Source organism: Urocitellus parryii, chromosome 2 (genome assembly GCF_045843805.1).
Source record: "Urocitellus parryii isolate mUroPar1 chromosome 2, mUroPar1.hap1, whole genome shotgun sequence".
Taxonomy (NCBI): domain Eukaryota; kingdom Metazoa; phylum Chordata; class Mammalia; order Rodentia; family Sciuridae; genus Urocitellus; species Urocitellus parryii.
This window is the reverse complement of record NC_135532.1, coordinates 153,315,099-153,341,791: the sequence shown is the minus strand read 5'-3', so window position 1 is coordinate 153,341,791 and position 26,693 is coordinate 153,315,099. Positions and strand designations below refer to the sequence as shown.

The window sequence follows — 26,693 nt, the reverse complement described above, 5'->3', positions numbered from 1 at the left end:
GCATGTGCTTAGTATGCTTAAGTCCCTGGGTTCAATCTCAAACACCAAAAATAGAATAAAAAACGATTTTTTTTAAAAAAAATCTTTATGTATGTATCCCAACTCACAAATGAAAATCTTAGTTTTAGCTTATATAACTTTTGACCCAGAAATGTAATTTTTAGCAAGCATGTAGAACAGCATAGATTAAGGGTTTTGCCTCATATACATAGCAAAAACTAGCAAAAAATCAACTTCAATGTCATTGTCATTAGTGGTAAATTGGTTAAAATATGGCATTACTATGTATTGGACTATTAGATAATTGTGATAAGTTTTCTTTTGTGAATTGTTAACATTCTTTTTCTTTCATATTTAAAGAAGGATGTCTTCTCTTCTGGAACACCATCAGCAAGTTAATAATCTATTTCTTATGATTCTTGTTATAATTTAGGTTACCGAAAACAAATCTGTTTTTATTTTGCTATCTAAAAGAAATTCAGCCATCAGAGGTAGATAATATTGAATATATTTCTAAAATAGTACTCAAGAATACTTTCCATATGCATTTATTTCATATATTTACTTTTCCATGTTTCATAAAATCACCTTTACTTCTTAATTACATTGGAACAAGTGAGGTTTAATCATTTAAAAATTAGCTATTGAAAAAATAAGTTCTTAAAGTATGTTTAAAAAAAGAGCTGGTCACATTTTAGACTTTTAATTTTGCTGCCTTGTCTTCTTTTGCTTGTGTGATAAACGCAGCTGAATATGAAAAGGTCAGAAACATTAGCAATAATAACAGAGGAAGATGATGGGGAGGAAGAGGCCATACTTCCTGCCATTGCCCCAGGACTAGATCATACAAAATCAGTGAGTGATTGGCTAGTGACAATCACTAGGTGTGTGCATCTGTGCATGTGTTTCTGAAAACAGCTGTTTGCGTTTGACTTTCAGTGATAATTTCAAAAAGCCTTCAAGTTTAAAACATTTTAGTATGAGAAAATTAATTTGATTAGATTAAGATTTTTACCTAGAGTACTCATCAAAAACGACCCTTTTGAAAAATAAAAATCTAATGGCTTCTTTAAAAGTTAGAATACTTGACCCACTGGGTTTTTTTGCTTTCTATATTTTGCCCACTTTTCCAGAGACGTCATCTATTTCTCTGTTTTTTTTTGGTTGTTTGTTTCATAATGTGGATAACTATTATATATAAAACTTGGATCTTTCCTCTTTCCCAGATTACATATTTTATTTCTCATTTTTACATTTTTCTCAAAGCTTTAATGTCAATTCAAATGGACAGTCCAGAGTAAACTTTCTCACCAACTAAGGGAGAGTTTCAATAGTAATGGCTACAGATGGAGCCAAGAAGAGAGAACTACTAAGGGGAATTGCAGGGGACTATGACATGGTGGCACACAGTGGAGTATACAGGCAGAGCTCTGAGAACTGCCATTGGATCCTGATCTCATGATAGATGGCTATGTTGTCTTTATTCTTTACAATTGGCTCTTCAAAGTGAAAGGGAGGGTAGGCATTATATTTGTGCAAAATATTTTGTGGAAATTAGTAATAGTTATTTCAACACCAAAATTTCTAGTCTTTTGCATTTTATCTTTTTTTTTAAGAAAACCATCATTTTCAAAGTGTGCTGCTTTTTTGCCACATTGTTTACTACTTTATCTTCTTTAAAAAATATTTTTAGTTGTAGATGGACACAGTACCTTTTATTTATTTATTCCTGTGGTGCTGACAATCAAGCCCAGTACCTCACACGTGCTAGGCAAGCACTCTACCACTGAGCTGCACCCCAGCCCTTGGTATACTATTTTAGATCTGGGCACACATAAATTTTATTCATAAACCTTCTGTTTTATTAGTTATGCTTTTGGGGGGTTTTGTTTTGGCGTTTAACCACTGAGCCACATTCCTAGCTCATCTTTTTAGATTTTTTTTTTTTTGAGACAGGGTCTCGCTAATTTGCTTGGGGTCTCACTAAGTTGCTGAGGCTGGCTTTACATTTGGAATCCTCCTATCTCAGTCTCTTAAGCTACTGGAATTACAGGCATGTACCACTGCACCTGGTTTGTAGTTCCATTTTTAAATACATTCATGTTATGGCAAAGAAAAATGTTCCACATTTTTTCAATACTTTTATTTTTTAGTCTGAAAGAATTGCATTCTTTAGAACAATAAGAGAGATAACTTAGTTTTGGTTAAAAATTAAGGAACTGAATAGTGAGCCAGTAAGAATCTCTGAAAATATTTTTTCTTGAAATCTCAGTAATGAACTATGTTTCTGCAGATTTCCACAAGTCTGTAACTGACCCGATTTCTGCACCTGTTGGTGATTCAAATGTCCACAATGGTGCCCAGTCATCAAACAAAGAAGACAAATTTGACAGATGAAGAAATTATGGAGAAATTAAATATATTACTTGCACTTCACATTATTCATGAATTAACATTTCTTAAAGCATTTGACACAAGGGTGGGAGGTATACTTCAGTAGTAGAGCACTTACCAAGTGTGTGCAAGACCCTGGGTTCTATCCCCAGCACTGCAAACAAAACAAAACAACAACAATACAAAACAGATGTAATATATGCCTTTTATTTTTACCTTAAAGCAGAAAGAAAAATTGTTTTCTTATAGAAGTAACAGCTTCCATTAAAATGTAGTGAGCTCTGGGCATGGTGGCACATGGTTATAATCCCAGCAATTTAGGAGACTGAGGCAAAGGATTTCAAGTTCAAGGTCAGTTTAGGTAACTTAGTAAGACTTTGTCCCAAAATTAAAAAGCAAAAGGGCTGGAATATATCTCAGGGGTAAAGTGCTCCTGAATTCAACCCTCAGTACCACCCAATAAAAGTGAAGGCAAAGTAATATTCATTTTGTTTGTTGCCACATTTGAGATGTGTTATGTATTGATAGTGAGGTCAGTCCCTTTGGGAGTAACACTTCTTTTTCTATGAGCCAAATTTAAAGGATATTAACATGGACTAGTTGGAAATCTTATCAAAGGAGGTTTATAGGTATTTTTCCAAATCTACAACTTTTCAAAATAGAAACATGTAGTCATAAAATACATTTCAAGGAAAAACATGTTTTCCTTGTCTTTTTTAATTCATTTACTACCAGTGGCCCAAATCAATCATTATAAATAATGTAAACAGTCCCAAGAAGAGTTAACAATAAGGTCTGATTACAAGGCTCCAATAACTATAGTTATAAAGAACAATGTGACCTACAAGGCTCAAGGAAAAGTACTTTATAGATGGGTTGTTATAAGCACTTACATGTTCAACATTTATTTGTTCTTCATTCCTCAGAAATTTCCAATATAATACCTCTTTGACTGTGGAATCCTATCAATATTTTTTATAATAGTCCTTATCTTAGGAGGGCTGCTGCTTTAAAAAAAATAAACTAGAATAGTAGTTGTGAATATTCATTTGTGAGTTTTAGTTATCACATCCTCTGTCTTTATGCCCTTATGTTCTTGGCTTAAACCTTAGTAGCTAACTTGAGTTTGAGTACTTACATAAGATTATATGGGATTTTCCTTGATATATCCCTGTCTTCTTTTATCCTGAGTAAGTAAAATTTTCTTATATTTTTACTTATTGATCATAAGAATTTACATGATTTACATGATTTTATATCCAACCTCCTCCATTTCTTGGTCATGATGTTGAACATTCCTAAAATAGATATACGATTATTTCATATTAGAGTAATCTCTATAGTAGTAGGTGGTTTCTTAAATATATTGAAACAAGATATACTGGAATAGTTAGAAAAGACAGGGTTATTCAGTTGGCTATCATTTATTTATTATTACTTATAGTAGTTTCATAACTTATCATTAGTGCATGATACATGCTCTGGGGAAGAAAAGTAGTATGAGGAATTTCCCATGAATTGCCAAGTTTATGTTTATTGTTTGTACTGGGGATTGAACCCTGGCGCTGCTTTACAACTGAGCTATACCCAGCCCTTTTTATTTTTTGTTTTGAGACAGGATCTCACTGAGTTTCCAAGACTGGTCTCTAGCTTGTGATTCTTTTGCCTTAGCTCCTGAACTGGAATTACAGGCATGTGCCACTACACCTTATTGGAATTGCCATTTGGAATGTTGTACATCCTGAGAATTGCCTTAATTCTCAGGCAGACTAGAACAATTGGTTATTCGAAAATGTCATAATTTTTTTAGAAAGTGATTATTTAGGAGTTCTAACCTAATGGAGACTATGTGTCTTCTTATTTCCCATAGCTTTTTGCTCTTATTAAGTTTCTTCAGTGTTTTGTTTGAAACAACTTATTGTTGAAACTTGATGTGTTTGAAAACCACTGTTTTAACATCAGTAGAGTTTATTAAAAGGAATAATGATACCAAAATTAATTTGTGATTAAAATGCTTGACTGAGCTTTCATTGTTATTTTATTTAAAATAGGAACTATTGTGAGCATTGGTGACCCTATAACAAAATATACACGATTTGAAAAAATTGGACAAGGGTAAGTGCTTATAAATATATTGTTATAATGTTCACTACTTACTGGGTATTCAGCATGAGCTCTCTTTTCCCCCTGACATTGAGCAATCACTGTATTTTTATGAGTTGTACTTTAGGGGATTTGTGAAAATACATAATGCAATTGTCAAAAACCCTACATGTTAGCAATGACTTTACATCATTATTTTCTTCTCAAATGTTATTTCTCATAGATGGCAAGGGATTATTAGATAGAAAAATTACCCATGAAATATTTAAAAGACAATTTTATTACAGGATTATAGGCCATAAATTGATTATATAGGCCCATTGATTTGGGCCTGGGTATGTAGTTCAGTGTGGAGTACTTGCCTAGGATACATGAGGTCCTGGGGCCCATCCCTGGCATTGCAAAAACAAAAGCAAAACAAAGCAAAAACCCATGCATTTAGCTGGGTATAGGGGTACACACTGATAATCCCAGCAACTCAGGAGGCTGAGTTAGGAGGATTGCAAGTTTTCAGCCAGCCTCAGCAATTTAGTTAGATCCAAAGATAAAAAGGGCTAGGAGTTAGCTTACTGGTAAGGTGCCCCTGGGTTCAAGCCTCAGTACTAAATAAATAAATACATAAAATGCTTTTGAATCCTATTATTGAGTATTGATCTTTGAGTCTGCCACTCTGATTTTGCTCAGTAATTTGTTTTTAAACTATACTGAGCTCTTTCTTCTATTGCTTGAGAGCAAAAAATCTTAAATTTTTAATATTACTAACCTCTAGAAAATGTTCTGTGAATTTAGAAAAAATTAGTAGAATGTAGAATGAGAATTTTTGGAAGCTTCCTTATGAACTTCTTTTTAACAACTAAATTCAGTTCAGCACTGATTTTAATAAAAATAAGAAAATGAAAATCACTTTAATATTTTGAACATGATAATAAATGTTATATATTGAATAATTAAAAATGAATGAATAAAATAATACCTATGTATATGGATGAGTATCAGAAATCCAGGTGAAAATATTTATTTATTTGTTTGTTTGTTTTTAGAACTAGGGATTGAACTCAGAGGCATTTTTAATGCTGAGCTACTTTCCCAGGCCTTTCACTGGCATGTGCCAACACACTCAGCCAGATGAATTTTAAAAAGCAAATTGTAGAGAAATACATAAATATCAACTTCATAGTTAAAAGTATAGAAAAGTGCATGAAAATGATGCACAGCATATACAGAATAAACAATAAATACAGGTTGCCCTTGGTTGAAGGGAGAATGCCATATGAAAGGGCATACCAGGAATCTTCAAGTTTTTTAGCAGTACTTTGTTTCTTAAGCAGGGAACTGTATTCATGAATGCATGTTATTTGTTCTTTTATCTTTTTTTCCTTATATTTTTGTAGGTCTAAAATATTTCAAATAAAAATTTTTGCTACAAGGATTACCTCCTCTTTTTCCTTTCCTGTTTTGTTTTTTAAGATGCTAAATCTTAAGTGTTCTTTGATACTTTTTCAATTGTGAGAAGGGCAAAGTCTTTGGATATTATGAATGACAGTGATTTAGAAGTCTTAAGTCTTATTATGTTTTTTCCCCCTAGCCCTTGTATTACACTCTTTACTGCTATTGATGTGGCTCTAGGACAAGAGGTAGCAACTTTTTCATATTTATAGATGTTATATCAGCTTTTTTTTTAGGAGAAAAAAAGATAAAACTAAGCATAATCAATAGGAACATACTTTTTAAGTTAGATATGTTGTAATTATTAATCTAAATTTTATAGCCATTCTAACATTAGGGGGAACAAATAAGTAATTATGTCATGAATAATCAAATATTTAAAAAAATATTTTCTCACGTTGGAGTGAAAAGAAGATTAATTCTTGGCACTGGACTGACCTTCCATTGGTTAATTAACTTCAAGATAAATATGAACATATTTAGGGTCTGGGTAGTATAAAACACTGTGCATAGTCTCTGTGCAAGTAAAAATACAACTTAAATGTCAGATATAATCTTCACTATATAATATCATGTGTTACTATAAATTAGTAACTGTTTGGTGTGTGTTACTTTCTAAGAGAATTAGAAAAAACATCGATTTTTTTCCCAATTCTGTTTCCATTATAGGTTGCTATTAAAAAGATTAATTTACAGAAACACCCACTGAAGAAACTGATCATAACTGAGCTTTTGGTGATGAAAGAATTAAAGAATCCCAACATAATTCACTTCTTAGACAGGTAAGTATGTTTGAGGTTCTTTAAAATATTTGGACAAAATATGGAAATTTGTAATCTAGTGGTTCAATGGAGGCTAGCCACTTTGAAGTGTCAATACTGAGCAGGAAACATAAAAGAGAAAGAGGAGAGGTGAAAATAGCATATTCCAAGTTAGAAAGTACTTTTGCTACAAAGATATTACTTCTCTAGTGAGAGAAGGCAGCTAAATGAATGACATTGCTTATCCTGTGTATATTCATCCAAATGGTCAGAAGTAGAAACATGAGGAATGGTCACCTAGAATTCATGACGTAACCGACAGAGGTGACTAGCACAGAATTCTTAAATGTTTAGATCAGTTTTTATTTAAAATGCTGTCCTTCATGAGCAAATTTTATGTTTATCAAAAGCTCTGGTGCAGTGGCGCACACCTGTACTCTCCCAGAGACTGAGGAGAATCATTAGTTCAAAGCCAACCTCCACAATTTAGCAAGAGCCTAAGCAAATAAGTGAAACTGTGTCTTTAAATAAAATACAAAAAGGACTGAGGATGTGGCTTAGTGGTTGAGTGCTCCTGAATACAATCCCGGTTCTCCCTGCCCCACCACCCCTGCAAAAATAAAAAAATAGCTCCTGAAGTTTAGAAATTGACATTTAAAAACAAACAAACAAAGACAAAATGGAAAATTAAATATACTATTTATTTTTTTTTAGGTGATCACATATATGAATTATAGATGACTAGTAAAAAATGATACTAGTGGTTGTACTACAGGGTTACAAGTGATTTTCTTCCATATATATAAATTTTATAATATATATATATATTATATTTTATAATATATATGTATATTATATATATTTATATTTATATATTTATATAATATATATATATATATATATATTTATATTTATATATTTAGGAAGGGGAAATGGTAATATATTTTGAAACTTTAGCCCTAATTATGGGGTCTGCATTCATGGAAATAAATTTTCAGGTACATTTCTCTGCTTTTCAAAATAATATTTCTAGTCAGCATGGAAGATAAGCCATAGGTTTTGGATTCATGAGAAGTTGACTTCAGATGCTGATTCTGTCACTTACTATGTGTTCTTAGATGAGTTACTTAACCTCTCCAAGCCTCTTATTTGCAAAACAAGACAAATAATTCCTGTGTTATAGAGTTATTTTGGTTGGAAAACTCTAAAATACAGACATAGACTATTAGTATGGGCAAACTATGACTTAAAAATCATAATGAATATCATAGTGATCCTCTGATTTTTTGTGCTGTTACATAGTAACTTTCCAATTTTCTGTTTATCTCTCAAACTATAAGCTCAGTAGTTTTATTATTATGGGGCTTAACATTTGAACTCTTGAACATAGAGTGTCATATGCTTAACATAAAATAAAATATATGTTTTGTATGTTCTATCTTTAGTTACCTGGTAGGAGATGACCTGTTTGTAGTAACAGAGTACCTTGCTGGTGGGCCACTGACTGATGTTGTTACAGCAACCTGCATGGATGAGGCACAGATTGCTGCTTTGTGCAGAGAGGTGAGTTTGCTTTTTTTGGGATAAAGCAGGGTGATGTGTGATTAGCAAGAGATGTATAAAAGGAAAGTTTTTATGCACAGAAAATTTTTATTATACGCATTTTCTATAAGTTATCCCATATTGTTTCATCTTGGATGAGAGTTTCAGCTCTTCAAATGTAAGATACCTTGGGAATGAGTATAGGCCCTTTTTTAAATTTTTATTTTGTTTGTGGTATTTGTGTTTGAATTCAGGGGCTACAATTTATATATGGAAGAAAAGCACCTATAATCCTGTCATACAGCCATTAGTATCATTTTTTACTAATTGATTACTTTTTTAAAAAAATTGAATAATATACTTAATTTTTCATTCTTTCTTTGTTGTTTGTTTGTTAACATTAATTTTACAATTGTAACACTGACTTATATCCCAAGTCTTTTTTATTTTATTTTGTTTATTTTGAGATAATCTTAAAAGTTGCCTAGGCTGGCCTGGAACTTGTTATCTTCCCACTTCTGCCTCTGGTATAGCTGAGGTTACATGCGTGCCCAGCTAAGGCCTTTGAAGAAGTAAATTCATCAGCAAATCTAGTTATGGTCCTCACACTAGTTTGTCATCCAGATAGGGCACTTCTGAGAAGAATGGGGGTGTTATTAAAAATATGCCATTGAGCTAGGTGTTGTGGTACAGGCCTGTAATCCCCATGACTCAGGAGGCTGAGACCAGAGGATTGCAAGTTCAAGGCTGGCCTCAGCAAGGCTCTAAGCAACTTAGTGAGAACTTGTTTCAAAATTAAAAATAAAAAGGGCTGGAGACATACATCACTGGAAAGTTTCTCTGTGCAAAATCCCCAGTATCCCTCTTCTTGCACCCTCCCCACCCCCTGCAAAACTGGGAACTAGAACTATCACAGACAAAGCAAGACACGGTGTATACCTTTTTTTTTTTTAAGAGAGAGAGAGTTTTTTTTAATATTTATTTTTCAGTTTCGGTGGACACAACCTCTTTATTTTATTTTTATGTGGTGCTGAGGATGGAACCCAGCACCCTGCACATGCCAGGAGAGTGCGTTACCACTTGAGCCACTTCCCCAGCCCCATGTTTACCTTTAATATCAGTAAGTATCCTTCTGGCTTCATTTAGCTCACTGAAGGTAAAGGAATTTGTCATTTCCTTATATTTGTAATGATTTTCCAGATGTTCTGTTTGCTTAAGCAAGTAGAATTTTCCAAATTACTTAAGTCTAAGCCAAAAACAATCATTTTATCTGTCCATCTGTAACTTTTTCTATAGAGGACACTAAGGCTACTGGTTTGCTTATTTTCATTGAAACTGATACTACTTGTCACAGGGATCTTTATCATAAAATACAAAGTCATAAACGTTTATGAGAGACTATTGTATAATACATAGTGAATTATTTTTATAAAGGTAACATTGTTGAAAATGTAATTTTGAGTTGTATTCCACCTAAGAAGGAAGGAAATAAGACCTCTTTCATAGTTCTGAATATTATATCCCTTAACAAAGTATGTTTGGACACTTAAAGTATAATACTTTATATCTATTTATGTTTCATTTGTTTTTCTCAATTTTTTTCATAGTTGATATAAAATCAGTTTCAGGATTCACTGGGATATCTTTTATGTGCTAAAATATTTAAATTGTAACAATTTCTACTTATTTGTGCAAATATTTTTTCTGTGTTTTTATTCTTTTCAAGAGTCTGATTAAATGCCTGGTAAATATGATAAAACCATTTATATTTGTTTTCCTTTGTAAAATAGTAGAGAATTTGTAATTTTAATAGTTACAAATTATGTGCAGACTTTGTTGCTCTACTTTGATGAGAATAAGAATAAAAATACAACTTTTCCCAAGTGTATAAAATTATATAATATATACTTTCAATTTACATTCAAAAATCATTAGGCAAAGAAATTGTTTAAATCTCATCTTATTCTTGTATTTAAGGAAAAGAGGAATTTATCCTTATATTTTAAATATTTTTATATTTTAAATATTTTTAATACTTTTAGTTGTAAATGGACACAATAACTTTATTTTATTTATTTATTTTTAATTGTGGTTGTTTTATTGTTTGCTTGTTTTGTTTGTTTTAGTTCTGGGGATCAGACCTAGGGACTCATACATGCTAGGCAAGTGCTCTACCACTGAACTCTACCCATAGCCATATGCTTTCATAGTTGATGTCAGGTTGTTGATAGATCTTGACATAAAATCTACCAGAGAAGAAATGAAGAAGATGTAGTACATTTGTTGATAAACCCCTGATTGCAACCAGACCACCCTCAATAATCAGAATTCTGACTACCTGAGGTTTCAAGTGCAAATAACCACAAGTTTATTCTCTATTTTTGAAATAATTTGTAAAGAACTTATATTTATTTACCATTACTGTGTGCCATTAGGCATTTAAACCTGAAAAGGCCTAGAAGTTATATGGACTCATCCATTATTTTATAAGAGAGACCACTGAAGACTTAAATTCTAAAAATCTGTGGCAGAAACTGGGGGATGTAACTGAGTGGTGTGTTTGCCTAGCCTCCACAGTGTCCAGGGTTTGATACCCAGGACTGCAAAACCAATGTATAAATTGGTGATGGATGAGCTAGGAATGTGGCAGATGTCTGCAGGCTTTAGCAGCCCAGGAAGCTGAGGCAGTCGGATAATTTGAGGCCAGTGTGGGCAACATAGAAAGGCCTTGTCTAAAAAAAAAAAAAAAAAAAAAAAAAAAAAGATCATTGGGAAAGAAAGGACTTAATAAGATATTATTTAATGACGTCTATAGATGAAATCAGACTGTGGAAGGGGATCTTCTTACTAATTAAGGTATTACATTTTCTGAATTTTGCATATGATAGAATTTTTTTTTAATGTTAAGTATTGCAGGGTCTTTGGCTGAATACTACAGGCAGTGCTCAGGCCACAACTACTACTATAATGATTCTGTGTGAACTACTACATGGGACTATCTGGGACAATTTAATTGATACCGATTTTCTTGTGTTTAGTGTTTACCGGCATTGGAGTTTTTAACATGACAATCATGTGATTCACCGGGACAGAAAAAGTGACAGTGTGCTCTTGGGAATGGAAGAAGTTAAACTTAGTGAGTAACAAGTGAAGAAAAAACATTCATTATTTATTTTTTGTTATACTTCCCTCCCTTTTTAATTAAAAAAAAAATCCCTCACTGTTAATATTTTTGAAAATAATATATGGAAGGGGAAAGAATCTCGTGGTAAAAAACTATGAATTGAGAACTGGACTGTGCCTAGGACTGTCATAGTGTTGATGCTATATTAAACATTTCAAGTTGAATTTGTTTCTTCCATCTGTTACACCGTTTTTTTCTCTTCAGCATTCTCTGTTTTGTACAGTATAGCCTAATGGGGAGATGGCTGAAATCCTGCCATGCCCTCTGGAGGATGTAAGCAGAGCTATTAAACTACATCCTCTAAAGGTTACTCAATCAGGTCATCAAAATATAAAATTCTATTTTTAAATTATCTTTGTGATCAAATTAGAAATAGATAATCACATTTTTGGTGGACACATATGAACATGGAATTAGACTTTTTTGGATAAAATTTTATGATTGCCACTTACTAGATGCATGATCTTAGGTGAATTAACTATATATATATATATATATATATATATATATATATATATATATATACCTTGGTTACCCTATTTGTAAATGAGAATAATTTCAATAGTAAGCATAGATGGGGCTGGGCTTAGTGGGGCATGCCTGTAATCCAAGTGGTTTGGAAGACTGAAGCAGGAGAATCACAAGTTCAAAGCCAGCCTTAGCAACTTAGTGAGGCCATACGCAATTTATTGAGACCTTATCTGAAAATCAAAAATTAAAAGGACTGCCTATGTGGCTCAGTGGTTAGGCAATCCTAAATTCAATCCTTGTTTATCCCCCCGCAAAAAAAATTAAAAACATACTTGGGGCAGGGGTTATAGGTCATGGTACAGCACTCACCTAGTATGCAGATGATCCTCAGTTTAATTTCCCAGCACCACAAAAACTAAATAAATAAATTTTAAAATAAATTAACCAAGCCAGGCTCAGTGGTGCACATCTATATCCCAGTAGTTCTGGAGGCTAAGGCAGGAGGATTGAAAGTTCAAAGCCAGCCTCAGCAACTGAGCAAGGTCCTAAATCAACTTAGTAAGATCCTGTGTCTAGATAAAATATTTAAAAAGCCTGGGGATGTGACTTGGTGGTTAAGCATCAGTATCAAAAAAAAAAAAAAGATAAATTACCCAGTTTTTAAAAATTACCTCTCATGGGGTTATCATGAGGATTGGATAGTTTCACAAGGTACTTGGGATGGTACCTGGCTTTTATAAACACTCATTTTCATTATAAATATTATTTTACCTAACAGTTTTCAGTATTCACTCCTATAGAATTACTATAAAAATATGCACCTCACTTAGTAAAAAGATATTTTCTGCAATAAATGTCAAACAGTAAAGGAATGGTAATTTGATGTTTGTACTCTACAATATATGATAGTTTTTAAAATGAGGCATATAAATCTAATATCGAAGGATCTCTCAAATAAACAGTTTACAAAATATCCCTGTTAGGTAAAACAAACCAAGCAGTTCATAAGTTTTATTCATTCTTATGTAAATACAAAACAGTCTAAAGCTCACAGACCTGATACTAGTAGTTACATAAGTAGTTGAATGGCTTTAACAATAGAAGGGAAGAAAAGATTGTAAATTGTAAATTCTGATCCTGAGTTTTCTACAAAATTAACATCAAGTGCTAAAGTAGGTTTTTGTTTCTCAGTTATACTACAGATAGTTGGGGTAGATTCATGCTAATGAGTATTTTTCTAGTACTACTGCACTCAACTGTGTTCTTTTTCTAAGCTCTCTGCTATATTGTATGCTTAGGGATTCTAGCTTCTTTTTGTTTTATTCTAAGCAGTATCTTCACTTTTGTCTGAGTCACTGCATTTAGGTTTGGTGTCTAACTAACTTTGATCATTTCCCTCACTTTTTGGATTTCTTTAACTTAAATTTTTTAGAGTAAAATGTGTTAAGAATAAAAGCCCTCCCACTAATTTGCACTCCATTGGAGGAAGAAAAAGCAAAAAGTGGCAGTATATAACATTATCAAAATATTTTAATCCCTGTCTTGATTACTTTATTATTAATTTCTTTTTTAAAAAAAGGAGCCTGAATAGTGCAAATGTAATTATTGCATGTGAGATGAACTCTTTTGTAAAACCATCTCTAGAAGCTATTAATTCTAGACATTTTGCTTTTGTTCCTTAGCCAACTTCACATTAGTGCTCAGATAACCCCTGAGCAGAATAAACATACTACCATGGTTGGAACACCTTATTGGATGGCACCAGAAATGGTTACACAGAAAGCTTATGGCTCTAAAGTTGACATTTGGTCCCTAGGTATCATGGCTATTGAGATGCTTGAAGGAGAACCTCCATACACGAGGGAAGATCCCTCACGGGTAAGACCAGTTTAACACCAGCTTTATTGTAAAAAAAAAAAAAAACTTTTCCTTAAAGCATAGTTAGAACTTCTTTGTGTTGTTCATTGGCCAAGACTTTAGAATCAAAACTGGATAAAACCTAACCTCTGCCCTTACTTTGTATCTACAATTACACTGCTTCTGAGTTATTGAGCTGATAGTGTTAGCTGATGAGTGTAGATTTTTATTAGTCAGCTGTATGGTCTCTTGTTTGGGGTATAAGTAAGAATATACTCAGCTTTCTACACCTGTAATTCCAGGGACTTGGGAGTTTGAGGTAGGATGATTGCAAGTTCTAGGTCAGTCTGGGCAACTTCACAAAACTCCATCTCAAATTTAAAAGGCTGTGGAGGAAGCTTAGAGGTAGAACACCCCTGAGTTCAATTCTTAGTATTACAAAAATTAAAATGAAAAAAAGATTGGAATCCTCATACATTGCACGTCGCACTGCTTTAGAAACAATTTTGACGGTTCCTCAGAAAGTTAATATTGCGTTACCATGTGACCTAGCAATTCCACTACTAGGTATATGTCAAGAAAATTAAAAGCATGTGTCTGTGGAGTGGGAGATGGAGCTCAATGGTAGAGTTCCTGGCATGCACAAGGCCCTGGCGTCAGACCCCAGAACTGCCAAAAGGAAACAGGCATAAAAGGAACATGCCCAAACAAAACACGCACAGAGTGTTGATAGCAGTATTATTTACAGTAGCAAAAAATGGAAACAACCCAATTATCTGTTCACCTGATGAACAGTGGAATATTATTTGGCCATAAAAGGGAAGGAAGTAATGATACATGTACAACATTGACTCTTGAAAATCTTATACTAAGGAAAAAAGCTAGACTACAGAGGGATATTCTTTGGATATTCTTTGCTGAATGTTTTGTACCATGTTGCCAAAGATTCCAGTTCAAGTAAGCAGTTAAAATAATTTAAATAAGTAATTAAATTATAAATCTTTTCAGAACAATTTTCAAAACCCTCTACTTTAATATATTTATTTAGCCAGTATTGAATTTAGCACCTGCCTTGTGCTAGGCAGTGTTTAAGTCGCTGCCTAGAGAACCAACAAAAATTCCTGCTCTTGTAGAACCTGTAGGAATGTATTCTTGTGGAAGGAGAGAAAGAATAAGGTGAATCAGAATAATACATTAAGCAATGGATCCTTTAAATGCTGGACTGGCAAGGAGAGAGAGGGAGGCAGGTGAGTCAGGGGTTTGCTTTTAAAAGGGTGCTTTTGGAAGGCTTCACTGCAGTGACATTTGGACACAGGATGTAAGATCCTGATGCTTGTTTATTTAGGGAAGGGCATGCCAAGCAGAAAAAACAGCGATTACAAAAGCCCTTAAGCAAGAATGTTCCTGGTGCATTCAAAGATCTTGAAGGAATTTAGCAGAGTTAGAGTGCATTGAGCAAACAATAGGCAATAAGGTGGTCAGTGAAATGAGGCCCTGTGTAGTGCTGTGTGGGGAATCTGACTTTTTATCTAAGATGGGGATTCTGGCCTGTGTTCTAAAATGGGGAAACCATTGGAAAGTTTGGAGCAGAGGCATAAAATAGTCTTACTTAAATTTTAATAGGCTCACTCTGGTCACTTTGTTAAGAGGAGATTTTCAAGGAAGGCAAAGGCAGAAGCAGAAAGGCCAATTAGGAAGCTGTTGCAATAATTCAGCCAAGAAATGACAGTACTGTAGACCAGGATGTTATCAGTGGAGGTGATAAAACAAATAGCTAGATCCTGGATTTATTTTGAAAGGAGAGTCTATGTAAAAGAAGAGTTGAGGATAGTTCCAAGAGTTTAGCCTAAGCAAAGGGAAAGATGAAATTGAAGTTTACCTTAGTTGAGAGAGGAAAGACTGCAGAAAGAGGAGAGGAGTTGGGATTGTAGGTGGGAGTTCAGTTGACAACAGTTTAACATGTTTGAGGCATGTTAAGGTTAAGATACCTAGTAAGATATTCAAGTGGATATGTTGATGAGGCTGCTGGGTATGCCAGTCTGGAACCCAGGTTAAAGATATAAAACTGAGGCTCCTTGGCTACAGATATTTTCTGAAGCTACAAGGCAGGATGAGGTCAAGTAGGTATAGACAGACAAAATTTTAGCTGGCACACTGACACAGTCCATAACTAAGTGTTGATGAGGCAGACCAGCAAGGAGACTAATAAGGAATGACTGGAAAGGTAGATAAAACTAGATAAAGATATGCCCTGAAATCTGTATGCAAAAACTAAGGGAGAGATCGGCTTGGCAGAAACTATAATTATGTCAATATAGATAAAGTCTGAGACTTGGTCAATTTAGATGTAATGTTGGTGAAAACTCGATGAATGGGGACATCTGCTTTCTGTCAAAATAAAATAACAGATTAAACCTTTTTGGCTGAAACAACTCCCCAAAACTAGATTATATAAAACAGTGGTTTTCAAGACACTACGTCAGACAATGAAGGAAGGACAATGATGTATGAAAGTGAGTAACAACTGAAGTGAACCCCATGACTGGCCCAATTTCCAGTCCATGTGCAGAGAGGGATGACCCTGATGGGACATTGCTGGAAAAGTTGTGAAAGGAGGAAAGATGGACTCTCAAGATCTGTGCAGGGCCCCTCCCCCCTTAAGCATTCAACAGAGATTGGTGTGAAGAGCCAGTGTAAAGACTAAGATATAATTATCTGGCAAGATTGGAAAGAACCAGGTAGACGTATAGTTCGGTGGTAGAGTGCTTGTCTAACACATGCGCAAGGCCCGAGGTTCAATCTCCATCACTAGAACAAACACTGGGGCTGGGTGTGATGGTGCACACCCATAGTCCCAGCCAGTTGGAAGGCTGATGAACACTTGAGCTCAAGTCTGGGCAACATATTGAAACCCCCAGCTCAGAAAAATAAGATTGAATAGAGTAATGCCTACCCCATGTGTAAGCTTGGGAATAGTGCCTGTTTCTCTCAGCCACCATGGAAAAAACCTTATCATTCACAAGATATTGAGTAAAAGACTCATCATAAGTGTCTTGTCTCAATGATGGAAAATAATTACCATTAAATTAAATGTTACTTCAGTTCCACTTAATACATCTTACAAATAAGACCCAAATAGCTTAAAACTTCATCCAAGAAAAAAGCTCAAGAATATTTATAGGGCCACAACCATAACCATGGTTATACTCAGGCCTCAGAAGAGGCTTGTCTTCAGCATCCTCTGCTGTGGACCTGATTGGACCCAGTGAAACCAGTTAAATACCATATGTCGTCAACTATCAGTAGATCCAGAAGCTAATCAAAGATGGTATGTTCATCCACAACTTTGTGACTTTCCATTCCCAGGCTCAATCTGGAAAAATACCTTGGCCTTCAGGAAGGGGAGTTATATAGGTTAGAAAAGGTAATCTGAAAGAGAGGGTGTGAATTGTGCACCAGCTGCTCACAAGATACCATGAATCTAAGGAGCTTGCCACTTGTACCATGGCCAAAGATAAATAAACATGGCCAAAACCAAAGCAGATTCTCATGGAACATATCCACAAACTGAAGGCAGACAAAACCTGTGAGAATCTTGACTGACGTGGCTGAGACCCACAGGTCGGAAACTAGGGAAGCCAACAAGCTCTGTGAAGAGCACCTCCAGGTCAAGAAAGGAGGGGAAAATCATCAAGACTGTTCAAAGATGAAGAGACCCAGAAATAAAGCTTTAGCTCCTGTGTGATCTCCATAGTTACACACATTGGCCATTCAAATAAAAGAAGCCTTGACCCACCTGGAAAAAAAGTAAGAGAATATTTATAGGAATCCAGAAGTGGCCAGGACCCAACAGGCACTGAGACATACATTCAAAGTTTTAACAGAAAGACAAGGAGTAGGAAAACATAGTCCATCATGAAGACTAGAACTGGCACAGATAAAAGAATTAGCACACAAGGTCATTAAAATAATTTTTATAATTATGTTCCAGGTATTAAAAAGTCAGACATTTGGAAGGCATATTTTTAAAAGACCCAAATTAATCTCAATCATGTGCTGTAGTTTGGATATGAAGTGTCCCTGAAAAGCTCCAGTGTTAATGCAGGAATATTTGTAAGTGAAATGACAGGATTGTGACAGTCCTAACCCTATCAGGCTATCCTAGTTTGAATGGACGAGGTGGAAACTGTAGGAGTGTGGCTGGAGGAGATGGGTCACTGGAGGCTGCCCTCAAAGCATTTGTTTTCCCTGTGCCCTTTTTCCCTTTCTCCCTCTCTGGGCTTTCTGGCCACCTTGAGCAGAGCAGCACTCCTCCATCACGCCCTTCCGCCATGATGTTCTGCTTCACCTTGAGCCCAGAGAATGCCATCAGTGGTACGCCATGGACTAAACCTCTGACACAGTGAGTCCAAATACCTGTCCCTCTAAGGTTTTCTTGTCAGGTATTTTGGTCACAGTGACACAAAACTGACTAACACATTATGGAAACTATAATATCTGATGTTGGATTAATGGTAAATTATTATAGAAATAAAAACTAGTCACAGTGAAACGTAAAAATAGAAGTGAAAAAAGTTTAAGTGAAGTAGAATCAGTGAGCTGTGAGACAGTCTCCAGTCTTTTAGTAATGTGTAATAAAGTTCTGAAAGAAAAGGTCAACCCAAAAATCCATCTTTCAAAAGCTAAATAACAGTTTTCTCAACATTACAGTTGGAAGTACTTAACTATATGATTAAATATATAATCTTTGTTACATAAGTAGCTATAAAAGATAAAACTGTTTAAATAAAAATAATAACAGTGGAGGCAGGAGATAATGCATATGTAAAATGACAACAGAAGAATCAGGGCCAAGGAGAAAGAACACTAAGATTCTTGTCCTGTGTGACATGGTGCATCATTTGATGGTAGAGTGTGGTCATTGAAAGATGAAAACATTGAATAATAAAAGACAAAGTTGTACTTAATAAGCAAGGAAGATGTAGCAGTGGTAGAGCTAGTGTGTTAGTGTGTGTAAGGCTCTGAGTTCAATCCTTAGTGTCACAAAAATAAATAATTAAATGAAAAAGCCATCCAACAATGTGTATAAATACCAAAACATCACGTGGTACCCCGTAAATACATAAAATTACTAATAGTCAACTAAAAGTATACATTTAATTTTTTTAACAAGAAGGCCACATTGAGCGAGATATATCGTAGGGGACAACTAAAAGAGCTCCTCTTAATAACCAAAGCTGGGACAATTGGAACAGCAAAACAAAGTAGTAAGGAATTGTAACTTGAAAGTTAAAATAAGTATCTGAGTCCATGCTGATATAAAATATTGAATAAATGACTGGGAGAAGAGACAGGTCAATCACCTATACAGAAGAATTCTAAAAGTTTATGTGGATGCTCCACTCTGCAGGAAGTAGAGCGTAACTTAAGTATGGACTTCACATAGTGAGTTCCAGAGAATACAGTATGGGAAAGGAAAAGGAACTGCACAATGGGAAAATTTAACAAGCCTTTGGTCAGGTGATTAGGTCAACATTGGCAGTCATAAATCATGTTGCTAATAGGTACCTTTAATATGATGCAATGAAAACAGTACTGATGCCAGGCATGGTGGCCCAGCTATTTGGGGGGCTGAGGCAAGAGGAGGGTCACAAGTTGGAGGCCAGCCTCAGCAACTTAGTAAGGTCCTATCTCAAAATTAAAATTAAAAAGGGCTGGAGCTATAACTCAGTGGTAGAGAACTTCTGGGTTCACTCCCCAATACTGCAAAAGAAGATCTTCCTCTTAAAAACCCATTTGATATAACCTTGAAAAAAAAAATGTCAGACACAGAGGGGAATCCTACAAAGTATGATATAGTACCTGACCAGTACTCCTCAGAACTGTCTAGAGTCATCAAAAACAGGGAAAGTCTGAGAAATTGTCAGCCAAGAGACATCTAAGGAGACATGACAACTAAATACATATGTCTTAGAACAGGAAAGGATAGTGGGAGAGTAAATGGAATAGGGAAATCTAGTATGCTGCTGAAAGCACTAAGAGCCCACATGAGGTTAGTGGATCTCAATCTCTAGTGGTGCCAGTCATTGTAGATGAGTGGGGTTTATCCCTCTACATTCAGCTGCATGGATACAGGAAGGAATGCAGTTTTAACCACATTTAGCTGAATAAATGCTGGAAAGCGAGTGGGAGAAGGACATGGAAGTGACACGTGAAAGGAATGATGGACACTGAAAGACCCATGGGATTTTAGTCATGGGGTTGCTGACTTTGTAGTGCTAGGAGTACAAAGATAGGAGGTAGAGCGCAACAAAAATTTAAGAGTTGCAGTTGCTGGTGTCTGTCCTGGCAGAGGGTAGGACACAGTGTATATGGTGAGAAAGGTTAGTGCATAAGTGCATCAGAGAAGAAGACAAGGAACTCAATCATGCATCTATCTGTGTAGCTATTGAAATAATATGAATTATGACATGAGTCATGGTAGGGATAACAGTGCAAAGAGATATGATCTTGAAGGAGTTGGTCGGAGGGTGGCCTGGGGTTTAGTAGATATTTAAAACAAGGAAAGGTAGATTTGTAGTCAAAAGTCTGCATTATAGAGGAAAAGACTTCAAAGAGCAATGGAAAAACCAAAGGACACTTGCTTCATCTCTAGACCGAAGTTGTGGGAGAAAAAAAGCCACCCTCTAGAAAGCACCGCTGGTGAAAGTAAGGAGAATGTTCAGAGCCACTTGGGCATTAGTTGGAGAAACTGGGGGGATGACTAGGAGTCCTGGCTACTCATGATCATTAAAATAAATGAAGGTAAAGAGAGTATAAGTGAGATGAATCTCAAGTGGAGAGAAGACTGTGAGCAGGGGTAGGGGGATTGTTGATGGTGGGGGTGGTTAATACTTAGCTTCATTATTTTATGAACTTCCATCTTTACCCTTTTGATGGAGATACAGATGCGTCCAATCATCTTGTGATTTTAACCTGAAATTAATTGCTTCCTCAGGCATGATGTCTTAGAGTAAAATTAATTCAGGAGAAAATTTTAGTGACCTTGGGTTTGGCAGTGTTTTTAGGTAAAATAGTAAAAGCACCATCCATGAAATAATAAATTGGACTTCCTTAAAATTCTAATCTTCTTAGGGCTGGGGTTGTAGCTTAATGGTAGAATGTTTTCCTAGCATGGGTAAGGCACTGGGTTTGATCCTCAGCACAACATTAAAAATAAATAAGATCTTCTGGGCTGGTGATGTAGCTTAGTGGTGGAGCTTCTGCCTAGCATATATGAGGGTCTGGATTCCTAAGCCCTGAAAAAAAGGAGGGAGGGGCAAAAATATCTAAATAAACAACTCACTAAAGAAGATACATAGGTGGCAAATTAGCACATGGACAGAACTAAACATGCATGAGTGAGGGGATTGCTAAATTAACATAACAATGAGATACCACTGTATACTTGTTAGAATGCTCAAGTTCAAAAAATCTGAGGGAGGATGTGAAGCAACAGGAACACTCATTCATTGCTACTGAGATGCTCCACTCCAGAAACAACTTTTCTGTTTCTTACAAAACTAAACATGTCCTTACCACATAACCCAGCAATGTTTTCCTAGGTATTTACCCAAATGCATTGAAACATGCACAAAAACCTATGCACAAATTCTTATAGCATCTTTATTCACAATTGCCAAATCTGGAACCAAGATATCATTCAAAAAGTGAATGTAAGGGCTGTGTGTATCAGTGGTAAAGCACATGTAGCATGCTTAGGCTCTGGTATCCATTCCCAGCACCATAAAATAAATGAAAGAAAATAAAATGTACATGATACATCCATACAACAAAATATTTTCATTGATAAAAACTGAGCTATCAGAACACACACACAAAAAAACATGAAGATATTTATCTTATTTACTTATTTATTTATTAAAGGGTAAAAGCATGGAAAATTTATTACATGCCTATGGCATGGGCATATTAGACTCTGAATGATCTTTAAAAGCCCATTGCTTAGTGAAGAATATCATTCTAAAAAGGATAGATGCTGTATAATTTCAGGTATAGAGCATGGGCTGGAAGTTTTCATCAGTTGTAGTGTGCTTGCCTAGCATGACTGATAACCCTGAGTTCTATCCATAGCACCACAAAAAAAAACCAAAATGTAAATAAGTTTAGGACATCTGAAGTATGAAGAGATTTAAAAAAAAAATCAGTGATTACAGGGACTCAGGAGTGTGGAGAGAATGAATAGTAGGTTTTTAGGGCAGTGAATTTATTCAGTATGTTATAATGGTAGACACATGACAAAATTCATTTTTCACAACCCATAGCATTATAGAATACAATACAAAGAATTAACTCTAAACTGTGACCTTTTGATTAATAGAAGTATATCCATATTTGTTTATTTGTGGTAGAGTATTTGCCTAGCATGCACAACTCCCCAGGGTTCAAGCACCAGCACCACAACACACACACACACACACACACACACACACACAAAGTATTTATATATAGATATATATACATGTATATATCATTTGTAATAAGTATACTATATTGTAATGAAAGATATTAATAATAAGAAAATGAAGTGCTAATATAAAAACATTTTAGGATCCACATTTTGAGATCAAATATGCGTTTGGAAAATACATGTGCAAGGCTATATAGTTGTCTTTTCAGTGTTAAAGAAGGTCAGTGAGATCCAGGGTTGTGGCTCAGTGGTAGAGTGCTTGCCTAGCATTCCTGAGGCACTGGTTCAATCCCTAGCACCACGTACAAAATAAATGAATAAAATAAAGTTATTGTGTCCATCTATAACTTATTTTTTTTTTAAAAGATGGTCAGTGAGAGCCATTAAATTTTTCCTCTTGTCTCACAAGGCAACTCAGCTGTGATCTGTATTGTCTGCTTAATTTCAAAACCTAAAACTTCTAAAATCATAAATTAAAAATAATTTAATTTAGGGTAATAATAAACAATGAAAGAATATAAAGATTTATTTAAAGGAGATTGGTTAAATTATGAAAACACCCATATGATAAGGCACTGTTCAATTTAGCCATTAGAATAATTTTACCATCAGTTATTAGGATGAAGCTGGCATATAGCTAGTTAAGAAAAAGTGTTTCAGTAAATTCAAATTGCTTTGAAATGTGACTTTTTAAAAGCTGCAGATGTTTAACAGGGTAGACACACATTGATAGTATGATTGTCATCAATTTTCTTTATACTTTATGTACCATAGGTGGGTTTTTTGTTATTGTTGTTATTTTTTTTCTTTAAGAAAGATGTGTTGCATTTATAGTTCAACACAGAAAAGATGAAGCTGCCAGGCCTCGTGGCACACACCTGAAATCTCAGCTTTGGAGAGGCGGAGGCAGGAAGATCCCAAGTTTGAGGCCTGCCTGGGAAACTTAGAGATACTGTCTCAAAATAAAATGAAAAGTAGGCTGGGGTATAGCTCAGTGGTAGAGCACTTACTTGCCTAACATATGCCTGGGTTCAATTCCTATACCACACCATACCCTCCCCCCAACCAAAAAAAAAAAAAAAAAAGAAAGAAAGAAAGAAAGAAAAAGAGAGAGAGAGAGAAAAGAATAAGTAAAGGAAGGAAAAATATCTGTAAGGATAAATCCAAACAGGTACAGATAATGATAACTTCACTTTACTCACTTTAGTATTCATGGTGATTATCTTTGAAGAATTACAAAGAACTGGAGATATTTTTCAGTGGTAGATATTTCCCAGAATGTACAAGGCCCTGAATTTGATACCACTATCACAAAGGGGAAAAAAAGTGTTCTGTAAAATACATTCTAACTTTGTTAAGCTACTTTAAGAAGGTGGTGAATGTCTTATCCAATGGTTGCACACGTGTAATCCCAGTGACTCTGGAGGCTAAAGGAGGATCACACGTTTGAGGCCAGCCTGGACAATTTGATGAGACCTTGTCTCAAAGATAAAAAATAATAATAATAAAGAAGGAGTTATGCATGTAGCTCACTGGTAAAACAATACTGGCTTCAACCCTCAGTAGCCCACTCCCCACTGTCGCAAAATAGAATGTCACAGATGCTGTTCTATTTTTCAGGCCCTATATCTGATCGCCGCACATGGAAAGCCAGAACTGCTGAACCCAGAAAAAGTTTCACCTGTGTTTCAAGATTTCTTAAATCAATGCTTGGAAATCAATGTAAAGAAAAGGGGGGGTGGTAAGCCAAGGAATTATTACAGGTAAATTTGGAAATGATGCCATTTTGGGGAAATTTTGACTCTTTTTGAATACACAAGAAAAAGTTTTCATTTCACTATTCATTGATCACTACCAGTGAGGCAGCTGCTACATTTTAGGGTATCATCTGCCAGGAATAAAAGTTTAATATCGTGAAAGTAAGTTTTTGTATGTTTTTTAATACCATATACATTCAATGCTGGTGTAAGTGTATTTATGGGCTGTTTGTAGATTTTTGGAAAGTAGAAAAACTAAATCAACTCTGTTTTCAACTATGAAAATTATGGCAGATATTAAAATATGTATTTTAAGTAAATTGTATTCATAAGTAGTCTTCAGAGCTTAGTTGAAAGAAAATGTTTTGCTTATAAATTGTGCACTTGTTTGTCCCCTCTTTTTGGCAGCACCCATTCCTGACTTTGGCGAAACTATTATCTGGTTTGCCACCTCAAATCCTTGCTGCTCTAGAAGTAATGAAGAGAGAAAAATGTTAATGTCATTGAGAAGAATTAATATTCTTTTTCCACTTCTAAAAAGAAAATTTTTTAAAAATTTAATAAAGTATTATTTGTTATAAAAGATGTTTAACTTAAAAGTTGCCATTTTAGCCATGTTAAGTGGACAACTCAGTGGTATTAATTACACTCACAATGTTGTATGACTTTCTGTTTCTAGAACAGTTGTGTCATGCCAAATAGAAGCTCTGCCACCATTAAGTCATAATTCTCATTCCTCCTCTTCCAGACCCTGGACACCACCATTCTTGTGTTTTTTTTTTTTCTTTTCTTCTCCTTGTTCTAATTATTCATGACAATAGAATGCACTTTTGACACATCATACATAAATGGAGTGTAACATCTCATTTTGTGGATTGGACATGATGTAGAAACATATTGGTCATGTATTCATGTACTATGCACATAGGGTAATAATGTACAATTCATTCTACTCTCCTTTTTACCCTCATACCCTCTCCCCTCCCTTCACTCCCCTCTATCTAATCCAAAGTACCTCTGTTCTTCCCTAGCCATCCACTAATTGTAAATTAGTGTCCACATATCAGGGAAAACATTTGGCCTTTGGTTTTCTGGGATTAAATTAAATTATTTTGCTTAGCATGATATTCTACAGGTCCATCCATTTACATACAAATACCATCATTTTATTCTTCTTTAATGCTGAGTAATATTGTAGATAAATCACATTTTCTTTATCCATTCATCTGTTGAAAGACGCCTAGGTTGATTACATGGTTTAACTATTGTGAGCTGAGATGCTGTAAATATTGATATGGCTATTTCACTGTACTATGCTGATTTTAAGGGTTTTTTTTTTTTTAATAGACAGAGGGATGGGATAATTGGGTCAAATGGTGGTTCCTTTCTAAATTTTCTTTGGAATCTCCATACTGCTTTCCATAATGGTTGCACCAATTTGCAGTCCCACCAACAATTTATGAGTGTCCCTTTTCCCCCACATCCTTGCTAACACTTATTGTTCCTTGTATTCTTCATAATTGACATGATGACAGAAATGATGAAACCTTAAAGTAGTTTTGATTTTTCATTTCTCTAATTGCTAGAGATTAGAGATGTTGAACATTTTTTTTCATATATTTGTTGATAAATTGCATTTGTATTTGTTCTTCCAAGAAGTGTCTGTTCAGTTCCTTAGGCCATTTATTCATTGGGTTATTTGGTGAGATTTTTTTTTTCTTTAGTTCTTTATATATCCTGGAAATAAATGCTCTGAGAGCACATGGCAAAGATTTTTCTCTCATTCTGTAGGCTGTCTCTTCACGTGATTGTTTCATTTGCTGAGAAGAAACTTTTTAGTTTGAACCCATCCCATGTATTGATTCTTGATTTTAACTTAAGATTCAGGGTTTTGTTAAGAAAGTCATATCCTCAGCCGACATGGTGAAGAATTTGGCCTTATTTTTCTTCTGTTAGGTGCAGGGTCTCTGTTCTAGTGCCTGAGTCTTTAATCCACTTTGAGTTCAGTTTTGTGCTGGGAGATGGAATAGGGGTTTAATTTCATTTTGTTATATAGATTTCCAATTTTCCCAGCACCATTTGTTGAATAGGCTATCTTTTCTCCAGTGAATGTTTTTGGCGATTTTATCTGAGATAATGTATTTATGTGGGTTTTTTTCTGTCTTCTATTCTGTACCATTGGTTTGTGTCTTGTTTTAGTGCTAATATCTTGCCATTTTTTGTCACTAGAGCTCTGTTGTACAGTTTAAGTCTGGTTTTGTGATGCTTCCTTCCTCATTCTTCTTGCTAAGGATTGTTTGGTGTAGTCTGGGTCTTTTATTTTTTTCCAAATAAATTTCATGTTTGCTTTTTCTAGTCCTATGAAAAGAATTTTGTTGGGATTTTAATAGGAATTGCATTAAGTGTCTGTAGTGCTTTTGATAGTATGGTAATTTTGACAATATCAATTTTGCCTCTTCAGGAGCATGGGAGATCTTTCCATCTTCTAAGTTCTTATTCATTTTATTTAATGTTCTGTAGTTTTTATTGTAGAGGATTTTCACCTCTTTTGTTAAATTGATTCCCAAGGTTGTTTAGTTGTTGTTGTTGTTGTTGTTGTTGTTTTGAGGTTATTGCGAATGGGGTAGTTTTTTCCTAATTTCTCTTTCAGTAGATTCATCACTGATATATAGGAATGTGTTTGATCTATGGGTGTTGATTTTATATCC

General features: G+C 34.9%; 1 pseudogene; it reads left to right on the top strand.

The window, feature by feature from the left end:
• Positions 1 to 348: 348 nt before the first annotated feature.
• Positions 349 to 24,483, top strand: LOC113195061 (serine/threonine-protein kinase PAK 2-like; annotated as a pseudogene).
• Positions 24,484 to 26,693: the final 2,210 nt, after the last annotated feature.